Source organism: Daphnia magna, linkage group LG7 (assembly GCF_020631705.1).
Source record: "Daphnia magna isolate NIES linkage group LG7, ASM2063170v1.1, whole genome shotgun sequence".
NCBI classification, from domain to species: domain Eukaryota; kingdom Metazoa; phylum Arthropoda; class Branchiopoda; order Diplostraca; family Daphniidae; genus Daphnia; species Daphnia magna.
In genome coordinates, this window is record NC_059188.1 from 9,458,233 (window position 1) to 9,470,529 (window position 12,297).

General features: G+C 41.2%; 1 pseudogene; it reads right to left on the reverse strand.

Moving 5' to 3' along the window:
- Window positions 1-6,752: 6,752 nt before the first annotated feature.
- On the reverse strand, window positions 6,753-7,339 carry LOC123474564 (annotated as a pseudogene).
- Between the last annotated feature and the right edge of the window lie 4,958 nt (window positions 7,340-12,297).

The window sequence follows — 12,297 nt, forward strand, 5'->3', positions numbered from 1 at the left end:
ACTTTATCAGCCTTAACGCTGTAAACATTCAAATTTTTCTTTTCTGTACAGTTGAGACTGAGAGAAACTATCAGCCTTAACGCTGTGTAAATTTGATTTTTTTCTCTACAGCTAAGACTGAGAGAAACTTTATCAGCCTTAACGCTGTGTACATCTGATTTTATTACTGTACAGTTGAGATTTAGAGAAACACATTCTACTATAATGTTGTCCATATCTCCTGCTTATCCTTATCTTTCCTTTCCTTTTATAGGAACGAAACGAAGCTGGTGAACTGCTAAATGATGCAGCCATAAGACTTTGGACAAGGAAGAACATAACGGCCCTTAACTTCATCTTTGCCTCAATAACAAAGAAAATGAAGGAGAATTTGTACACCCCAGGTCTTAATGCAGCACAAATATGGACAAAGTTGAACCTGCAGTACCAACTTCAAACTGAAGAACAGTTGCATCTTCTATGGCAACAATACTATGATTTCAAACATACAGCTGGTATGCTAAATTTTTAAAACATAATGATGCAAAAGTTTACATCGCCCTGCTTCACTCAACAGGTGATGACATGAGGACCATGATACAAAAACTCTCGAACATCGCTGACCAACTGAGAGAAAGGGAACAGGCTCTCCCTGAAGTCCAACTTATCTCAAAGGCCCTAGCCACACTTCCAGAATCCTTCCGGGTTGTCAGATCCGTTTGGACCAGTGTTCCAGCAGCTGACCGAACCCTTGATCATTTACTTCAACGACTCATCACTGAGGAAAGTGTGCTCAAGTCCTATCAAAAGGCAGAACATCCGGAAGAAACTGCGTTCGCTGCAAGTGGATATCCGAAAAGAAAGTTCAACCATGGTCGCGGCAGCCACTCTGGCTATGGAAAAGAATATCATCATGGACCCACAGAAGGTCATGTAGACAAACGACCACGATGCGGTACCTGCAACAGCCCACACCACGAAGAGAAAAACTGTTTCAAGAAACACGGCTACCCCCCGAATTGGTCTAACACAAAAAGCAGAGGAAGAGGCAGAGGAAGGGGGAACCCACCCAACTCATCAAATGCCTTGCTATCCCTCTCCAAACTTGATCCCAGAAGCATACTCACTTTCCTCGTTGACTCAGGGGCCTCCAAGCACATGAGTGATCAAAGAAGCTTCTTCTCAACCTTCAGACCTATGAATGCAGGCACTTGGTCCGTAAAAGGTAACACCTTTTTTTTCCTATCAAGTTTTAAAAAAAAAAACTAATTATTTTTTTTGGCCTTCCAGGCATTGGAGATTCTGAGTTGGATGCTCTAGGGATCGGAAACATTGAAGTTTTGGTTGAAGTAGACAAAGTAACGACTTCTAAGACACTGACAGAGGTTCTCTATGTGCCTGGACTTGGCTCAAACCTTTTCTCGGTTGGAGCAGCAACTGCCAACGGCCTAGTAGCAACATTTGATGACAACAAGGTAATAATCTCTTATGCCGCTTTCTTAATTAAATTACACAAAGCATCAATTTTTTTCTCTCTCTCTTTAAGGTACTCTTCAAGAGAAATGGGGAGACTGTCCTCACTGGGGAGAAACAAAATGAAACCCTTTTCAGCTTCACATGAAACCCGACATCCAGTCAATCCAGAGTGACACAAGCCAAACATGCACTCTCGTCGCACTTGGCGCAAACCTTCGAGCATCAATGACCACTTGGCATCAGCGCCTAGGTCATCTCGGCTACCAGACTCTCTTGAAAATGGTTAAGGAGGACCAAACGATTGGCTTAAATATCAACGGGGAATGTAATGTCCCAGCATCCCTCTGCTCCAACTGCGAGTTGGGAAAATTCTCAAAGCTACCTCTGAAAACAGGCAGACACAGAGCATCCAGAATTGGCGAATTGACACATTCAGACGTCTGGGGACCCATCTCCACCACCAGTCTTGGAGGCGCCCGTTACTTCGTCACCTTCAAGGACGACTTTAGCGGATATATCACCATCCACTTCATGAAAAAGAAAAACGAAGTGCCCGCCCTAATCCGTCTCTACCACGCCATGCTCCTGAATGAAACTGGCTACTACATGCTTACGCTTCGATCGGACAACGGCAAAGGAGAGTACGTCAACAAAGAAAATGCTGAGTGGTTCTCTCAACAAGGAATCCGTCATGAAACCAGCGCACCTCACACGCCAGAGCAAAACGGCTCCGCCGAACGCCTAAACCGGACGCTACTAGAATCTGTTCGTTGCATGATTATTGATAGTGGTATGCCAGCTTTTCTTTTGGCAGAGGCCACATCCTACACAGCATACATAAAAAACCGAGTCCTCTCAAGGACTGGTCAACTCACTCCTTACGAATATTGGAATGAAAGAAAACCCGACATGACAAACTTTCGAATCTTTGGATCGAAAGCATTCGTTAGAAATCCACTCATCTCATCCAAACTGGAACCTCGCAGCCAAGAAGGATTTTTTGTTGGACTTTGCCCCACTCAAAATGCATCCCGAATTTACATCCCATCAAAAAGGAAGATTGTCATAAGTAAAGACATCAAAGTTGATGAGACAATTCTTTATCGAGATCATGTGGACAAGGACACACTACCCTCAATGGTAACAACAATAATATTAAAAAAAAAAAAAAAAAAAAAAAAAAATTTTCATTCTTTATTCTTTCTCTCCTATCAAGAACCAACTCCAAGTCGTTACGGACAATGAAAATTCAATAGAGGCAAGTGACACTTCTGTTCCGACTTTCGATGAAACTCCTGAAGGAGACAGAGCTCCTCCTGCCACCATGGCAAATCAAGAAGAAGAAGCTCTCGTCAACACCTCAGTACCAACCACCAACATCCTAAACAATGAGGAAACCGCCAAAATTGACGACACCATCCAGGAAGCCGTAATCCAAATCAACAACCAAAACGATGTAGGAGTAAGCCCTACCCACGTCTCTCCTCTAGCTTCAAATGATGTCCCTCAAGAGAACAACTGTAACCTTCGCAGATCAACTCGCATACAAGCAAGAAAAATGCAATCGATCGCTAAACAAGTAACTCTCCATGACATATCAGCCAACCGTGAATATGGAAAAACGATGTCAAAACCAATGGAACCTAGTAGCTATCAAGAAGCCATCTCCTGTCCGGAAGCTAAACTATGGATCCAAGCAATACAAGAAGAATATGAATCACTCATTAGAAACAACACATGGACAATATGCCAACTGCCTTCTGGCCGGAAAGCAATCGAAGGCAAATGGATACTGAAACACAAACCCGGGTTCAAAACAACTGCACCACGATACAAGGCTCGGTTCGTCATTAAAGGTTTTTCTCAAGTACATGGTGTTGACTACAACGAAACCTACGCCCCAGTAGCCAAGACCTACTCCTTCCGGATGGTTATGGCAATCGCAGCTGCAAGAGACCTGGAAATAATCCAACTAGACGTCAAAACAGCCTTCCTCTATGGGACACTAGAAGAAGAAGTCTATATGCACCAACCTGAAGGCTTTATCCTTCCCGGACGAGAAGAAGAAGTGTGTCGTCTCATTAAAAGCATATACGGACTGAAACAAGCTTCTCGTGTATGGAACGTCAAATTCAACGAGTTCATCATATCTTTCGGCCTTAAAAGATCCCAATGTGACTCATGCATCTATTACCGCCATCTCCGCCAGGGGGAGATAGATGAGGAAATAACCTTCTTTATTCTTTACGTAGACGACGGTCTGATCCTGAGCAACGTCAATCAAGTTCTACTGGACATGGTGGAATTCCTCGGCAAGGAATTTGAAATACGTTCACTACCAGCAGACAGATTCATTGGCGTCGACATTGACCGCAACCGCAATCAACGAGCCATTCATCTTTCCCAGCCAGATAACGTCAAAACCATCCTACAAAGATTCGACATGGCCAACTGTCACTGCGTCGCTGTCCCAGCCGATCCATGCGTCAAAATGTCACCAGCCATGTGTCCCCGAACGGAAGAAGAAAAGACAATGATGGCCAAAATTCCCTTCATGGAAGGAATCGGCTCACTGATGCACCTAGCCAATCTGACACGACCTGACCTCGCCTATGCCATCGGCCAATTATCACGTTTCTCTCAAAATCCTGGACCGGAACACTGGAAAGGGCTAAAAAGGATCCTGGCTTACCTGCGAAAAACTATCAATCATGGCATTCTATATAGCGGTGGAAGCAACGAACTTCACGGGTATGTTGACGCAGACTACGCTGGAGATCTCGAAAACCGACGATCAACATCCGGAGCCGTATTTATACTCAATGGTGGTCCCATTTCATGGCACAGCCGTCGCCAAACCTGTGTAGCCTTGTCTACCACAGAGTCAGAATTCATTGCAGCAGCTGACGGGACAAAAGAAGCTATATGGTTGAAGCGCTTGTACTCAGAGTTGGGTGGCCCGGACGTCGCCATGCCACTGCGATGCGACAATCAAGGCGCCATTGCCTTGATTCACAACCCAATGTTCCATCAGCGCACCAAGCACATGGATGTGCGCTTCTTCTTCGTGCGCGACGCTCAACAGGAAGGAAAAATAGACATCAACTACATCGAAACCGAATCCCAACTCGCTGACATCTTTACAAAGGCCCTACCGGTCCCAAGATTCGAAATGCTGCGTCAGAACCTGAACATTCGGGAGTTCATGAACTAAACAATCTAATACAAGGGACGCTCACGTTTGTTTGTTTTTTTTTTGGACACGCAACGAAATGTCACTCTTGAAATTCAATGTTTATTTTGAGCACGCTCGACTTGAGGGACGTGTTGTATGAAATCCAACTCAAGCGTGCCCAACTATGGTTGCTAAACCATAGAGTTGCTGAACCCCTTTCTTATCCTCTTTTCCATAATGTCGTCTGCCTCTTTAGATCCATTAGCACTCCTCTTTCTACTTTTTTCTAGTTCTCAAGAGGGTAAGAACTCAAGTCTTTTGTTCAGCTACATATATGTGTGGAAGTTATCAGGAAATATATTGTGTTATGTTGAAACCAATTGTGTGTGTTCTAATCCGTTAGCATAATTATTACAACACTGGCCGTTCGACGACGGGTTTTGTTTTCCTTCTAAATAATGGGCCGATATCATGGACCAGCCGACGACAAACATGTATTGACCTGTCAACAACCGAAGCGGAATTTATTGCTGCAAGCGAAACCACGAAAGAAGCCGTCTGGCTGAGACGATTACTTAGAGAGATAAATAAGAACCAAGATGACCCACTACCGAGTCTGTGCGACAATGACAGTACCATCAAGCTAGTGAAGAACAATCAATTCCATCAAAGGACTAAACACATTGAGATTCGACATTATTTTATTCGAGAGAAACCAGAAGCTGGTTAGATTGAGGTCTCGTATGTACCAACAGAAGACTATCTAGTTGACATCTTTACAAAACCTCTCCCCAACCCTCGATTCGACGATCTCAGGGAGTAGACTCAGGTTGTAGAAGCTCCACACATCTAATGCTGTGCTTGAGGGAGAGTGTTGAATATATATGTTATACAACCACACACTCAGATGTTGCCCAACCTGTTGTGATGTTTAGCCCGACCCTTGTTCATGACTCAACCTTTGTTCTTTCATGACAGTCTATGTCAGACCAATAATTCCGTCTTCTCTCTCTCATTCTATCGTGTGATCTGCACAAGGAAGCAGTGCCATCATTTCATATCGGTAATTATTTTATGACCATGTACCTCATGTCTGTTGCCTAAAGTTCTCATGTCACAATACAAAAAGTCTGTTAGTGGTCAATCACAAATATACAAATATAACAGAAAGATGTACTGGCAGGGACGAAGTCCAATTGTGCGACAGGGCGATTTAAAAGGCTGAGGTTGTGATTGCAGATGAGCGATTCGATTTCTGAGCCCTTTTTATTTGTGATTTTGCTATTCCACAGTTTGCTCATGGCATTTGAGTCAACGGCAACGATTGACGATGTAGTGAGAAGCTCACTAAGATCAGAGCGAAGAAGCGCCGAGGCGTCCGGACAGGAGGGTCTAAGATACACTGAAATGAAGTAAAAAGTACCATGCGTGGTTGACAAATCCACAGCAGTGACGTGGTTTCGGCAGCTACGATCAGCCGCACGGCAAGATTCCGCTAAGGCTAGTTTGACGAGAATTGCTGTCCCGTATGCGTGCTCCTATGTAAGGGCGTGAAAAGCAACAAAGCCAGGAGGGATGTTCATGATAGTTGGGGACTTGGGATTTTTTGTAAACGGTTCCTGAATTAGGATGGCCTCTATATTATTTTCTAAGATCACTTCAGCCAAGGATGCTGAGGCGACCTTAGAATGACGCAGATTGCCCTGGAGGCAAGTGAAGAGGCGGTTGAGGGAAGGCCGGATGGAGCACATCAATCTCTTTCAATTCGGGCTCTGTATCTTGCCACGGATTTCATCTGGATTTGACAAAAACGATCGCCAGACTGATGATTTCCAGAAAAATTGATTCATTTTTACTCCTGACTATTGCATTCTCTGGTGAGATGGGTACCGGAACATTTACCGCAATTAGGTTCTTTGGCCCGACAGGAGGCTTTAACGTGGCCATATCCCAGGCAGAAAAACAGTGACGGGCCTCTCGATCCAGCATCACTTCAACCACGCGTGAGGAAGTATTGAAAAAATCGATCTCCCCGCCAAGCAGTACCGAATCTCTATTTGCCTTACAATTAAAGAGGATCTTTAAGTAACCCCTAGACGAGTCAGGTTTAGCATACTGTTATTTAAACTTTTCCCTTGAGACCATAATTTCTAACCATTAATTCGTCTTTTAAAGTGGGTAGATAGCTTAGGTCTACGAAGAGTGCAACCGCAGGGTACAATTTGGAAGGACGAGAAACAGAATTAAGGATACTTCTATGGTTTGGTCCCTCTTTGGATTCCTGGATGGATTTCGTGCGTTTCAGGTCCGTCGGGTCATTGAGACAGACATAGATGTTGTTGTCCTTTTGTCTGACCAATGATGGAACAGGACCACCCGCACTGGATTCTAGCAGTTTTTCCATTGTTGCACCAGCTGCAAAGCTGGCCGACAGTACCGGGGCTTGCTGGACCTTAGTTGTTTGAGCGTAGGATGGTTTGCCCGCGTGATGCAGATCCTTATTGAGTGGAAAAACGGAGGGTATGAGCGCTGACGGACGAACTGGTCAGTCATAGCGTCCGCAAAGGCCAGCTTAACATCTACGAAATTGGCTTCGAGCTGGATGACCCGTTCCTGCTGGAGTTTAATATACTCGATTGCAGCTAGGAGTTTCCCGACTATTTCCTCCTTGTTCAGCGAGTCAAGAAGTGTGAGATCTTTATCCTCCATGATGTTGGAAAGGTCTTCATAACGGATTTTTTTTTTCTTCAATTTCATCTTCTTCGAGACTGCTGTCCGCTGACAGAGGACGTTTGGCATGGTTTCTTCCGGTTGGCGTGCCAAAAGTTTCGGGGTCTCCCCCTGCGGCTATGGCACCTTGACTAAGACTGTTGATGATTTGAGATGTCCATGTAATGTATTACTGGCCATTTTCTGGTGTCGTGGAAGCAAAGTTTAGAACAAAACTTTGAATCTTTTTGCCTTTGTATTTCTTGCAGCAATAGCCACGGGTTTATTTGGTTGAGTATCTTATCCAGTAAGAGAGATGGCGCCAGCTTCGCCATGGCTCATCTTAGTTACTAGGACTAAGAGAACTTGTACCCAGATAATTACATTCAGCAGATAATTACATTCAGCAGATAATTACATTCAGCAGATAATTATATTTTTGTTGTCACCAAGATCACGGGTTTTCGCACAGCAGATTGAAGTACCACACAATGGTAGATGATGAATTACACAAACACTGAATATGTGAAACAAGAGCTAAAATTTTGACGTACGTATTGGGAGAAGACACCGATACTAAGGGAGGGAAGGGCTATATAATGTTAAGGTAGAATCTATTATAACAAAACACATCCGGCTAATTAAAATATTAGCAATCCCTGTGTTGTGTGAAGCACAGAGTCAATAGAAACATAGAAAAATTGCTTAAATTTTTCCATCAACCCCTAGCGGCAAGCTCAAGCATAGTTTACACTGGGGTACAGAGCACCGCACGGTCTTTACTTTGTAGTCTGTGCGTTCACTTACACTGCCGTTTGCGCAGGCGCAGGCGGGGAATCTACTACAATCTAGGCGTTGCCGTCATTAGTGATGCTGATTATTTTAATAATAATTAGCTATTGGTTTTTCTGCTTAAGTGAATAATAAAATATCTATTACTTTTCTTATTTTTATTTTTATTTTTTGTGTTATCATTTAAATAACAAAAGTGTGTTGTTTCCGATCCCTAACCTATAACCTTTAGGTTTTGTTTCAGGCAATGCTGCAACTTTAGGAGGATTTTACCCATTTTTTAAGTTAAAGAAAGTCATTGTGGGATGGGATTGAAATTATAGAAAAAGGGTTATGGGTTTTGAAATCTTTTGATTAGGGCTCGGCCCCGGTTAAAAAAACCCGGGTTACTCAAAAATTAACGGATCGCCGCCAAAAAAATCGGCCATGGGCGATCCAGATAGCAAATTTGCCAAAAAGGTAAACTGGGCGTACCAACCACCATTTTGAAAAATGGCGGCTTGAATGGCGCCAAGTTTAAAAAAGGGAGTTAAGCAAAAAAAAATCGTGGCTGATGTGCGCCATCTTGTTGCGTAAATTGAAAGCACGTGGCTAAATTTTGGGGAAAAACCAGGGTAATTGGGGGTGGGGGATCATGACCAACCAGATTTTGAAACCAGCTAATGGAACCGGTTTGTAAATTGCTCACCTATCTACCCACGTGAAACCCGGGTAGGTAGTGGTACAAAGTCTCAAGAACCATTATCCCAGGATCCTTTTTTTTGCGGGAAGACCTACCCATTTGCCTAATACCTACCCATTTGACGTGGGGCCGAACCTTACTTTTGATTTCCTTCAAAAATGCGGTACAAAAATAAATTGACAACTTTGTAAATGAAAATTTTGATATCTTAAATATAGTATCAAATGGCAGACGATACTCGACCAGAACAGTTGCATGTCGGTGCTTAAAACAAAAAATCTTGAGATATTTAAATGGCGGGTATCAGAAATTTTAGAACACAAACAATGTTTCATCGAGTTGGCCGTATAGAGTTGGCTAACGTCCGAAGGTTGCCAGTTCGATGAAATTGTGAAAAAAAATTGGACACGAACTAGTAACAGTATTTCTGACGTGTAGTGAAGGTGCCCGTCCGGGTTGAGAGTTATCGAAAGAATTCTTACATGGCCTGCTTGTTATGAAAATGATATTTAAAACACTGTGATTGATGCAAATGATTATAAACTACATTGATTTACAAACCAGATGCAAAATGACGAGAGCAAACACGAGTGTTGTTGTTTAAGTCACATTCCTTCACGTTAAGCTTTTGAAGCCAAACAATTCTTCGTTCCTTTTTTTTTCTTGCAAAGCAGTTTTTAAACTTTCATTAAATTTTAGAATACGAAATAAAGGTACTCCTTCGGAACCACAACCAGAAACACAACACCTCCAAGACATGTCGAAGGAGAACAAAAACACTTTGTCAGATGCGGACGACAGATGAAAGAGATCACTCAAACAAAATGTAGGACTACAAAAACATTAATAATAAATAAAGTACAGTCTATTTCGAGGTCAAATAAAAATTAGAAGATTACCTGATAACGAAGGAATTTCGTAATCCAATTATCAATGGAACGGAAGAAAATTTCAATGGAAAAATTAAAACTAAAACTACAACGGGCGAAACTCCGTAAGCCGCCATGCAAGAACTGTTACTTGTTCGTGTCCAATTTTTTTCACAATTTCATCGAACTGGCAACTTCGGACGTTAGCCAACTCATACGAAAACATAAGAATACAAATTGTTTTTTGTCATTTTCACAATTACAGTAAAAGATTATATTTCTGCGTTCTGAATTTTTCGAAAACTATAGCAAACTAAAAATTCTAAACAAAAACACCTGTATTTAAATTTTTTTTATTTTTGTGTATTTGTTACGTATGTTAAAACAAAATATACAGGCTTTTGTGAAATTAAATATTTTGTTTATTTTAAAACAGAAAACACTGATGACACCAGACATATACTCTTTACCGTTTTATTAGATTGAAAAATTTCGTGATTTCGTCATCGTATATTAAAACTATTAGAAGGTAAGGAATGCTACCAGTTAGCCGTTTTTTCCACTAGGCACTAGGCAGCCATATCTTTATTTTATGGTCACTAAAAATAGTTATTGTGACTCTTGTACTTACATTTCTAATCTTTTGGTATTTTTTGTTAGTTTCATGACTTGCATCTAAATGCAACGACGATCTCGTGCCCATAAAGGGGCCAGCCTTACCAACAGGGTTAGCTCGAGTTCGATGCCAGAACCTAGAGCTGATAATGAAGAAGATGATTGTGAAACACTCGATGAAGCTTTATTAGGTATTTACAACCATCTTAATTATGACACGTTTAATATTAACTACAATTATTCTTATTATAAGATGAACCTGAGTCTGAAACTGTATCTGAAGCTGCACCTCAGACTCCAAAGACTCGGTGGCCATGCCAGATAGCCAATGTGTGAAGTGGCCAGCTTATCGCTGCCACTTCTATTCAAACTGAAAAAGACTAAGGAGCGAGTCTATGCAAAATGCAACCTCTGCCTTGACAACAAGTACCACATGGGCATCAAGAGCTCATTTTCCAACTTTATTCGACACCTCCAAAGATTCTACAAAGAAGAATGGGATTCTTTTGAGTCCTCTAAGGAGTCGAAGCAACAATCAGGTCATTTGTCTCCCCTCGAGTTCCCAGCCGTGGAAGGAAGGTTCAGCTGGATAGGCTTCTGTGCCAGACGGTGATTACGGACAATCTTCCGCTCAATATTGTCAGGAGGCAAGGCTTCGAACGGGTCTTTAGCACCGCCACGGACATTGCATCGGCTAAAAGAAATCGCATTAAGCCTCCTCTCTTCGCGAAAATCCTTTTCATAAAGCGAAATATGAAACTTATGAGTCCTGTGACTCCTGTCAAACACAAATGATGAATTGTGGCTAACTCTTTTTTTGCTCTTTTCACCATTGTCAGTCAGAATACTCAGAAATAAAAAGATTTAATCCAACTTAAGAAATCTAAAGGAACCTGTTATTATAGTATTACAGCGTCTTGTTGTTTTGTAGTCTTGAGTCTTCGAATAATAATACTCGTAATGAAGTCGAAATGTCCGGTCAGTAACATTTGGTTTAAAAAAATATGGATTTTGTAAGAAATCAAAAGTCGAACAGACTTTTTAGCAAAACTTCTATTAAAAAGTAAACTAATCCAATTAAGTCTTGGGTTTTTATTTGATATTAAATTATGCATTAAAGTCAAAAAATTTAAAGGAAATTTAAAAAATTTTTACCTTGACACAGAAATATGTAGAAGAACTTGTATGTAACTATGTGTTACATGTTGCAATCATAAAATTAACAATTGATTGTGAATTGGATTTGATTTGGATCGGATTTGGATCGGATTTGGATCGGATTTTCTCAAATTTAAAATGATTTGGATTTGGATTTGGATTTGATTTGGATTGGATTTTGCTGATTTTTTCGAGCTTAGGATTTGGAAAGGATTTCAAAACACACGCAATGATTTGGATTTGAGTCAAATCCGGCAAATTTAGAAAATCCGAAACACTGGTAGATACCCTATTTCTTTTTCATTTCCCAATTTTTTTCTAGCCCCAGTTCTATCTGGTTTATTTTTATTTAACTATTGTTTGTGAATGGTTTGTTGCTAATCCCCTTGTAGCAGACGAATTTCTGGCAGCAAACGAAATTCTTCGGCTAACAGAGACGAGCCACTTACAAACAATAATAAAATAAAAATAAATTAGATAGAACTGGGGCTAAAAAAAAGGGAAATGAAATAATGAATAGGGTACCCACTACTAGGAAGAAAAGAGAGAAATCTAAATTATCAGTGTGCCCACTTTGCTTGGTAGTCGAAATCCCCAAACAGTTGCCAGATTTTCGGAAAAATCACCATTCGCCAAAGTCAAAAACACCCAAAAATCACCACCAAATTTTTTTTAGTTTTTAATACAAAAAAACGTTTTAAAAGGTTGAAAAGCGTTAATTCTTGTTTATGTATCAATTAAAACACACTCAAATTAAAGTTACAGGTTAAACATTGCTTGTAAGTGTTAAAAACTATTTCTAAATTTGGTATTCTGTGTTAACGAATGAGGAAAACGGCGCA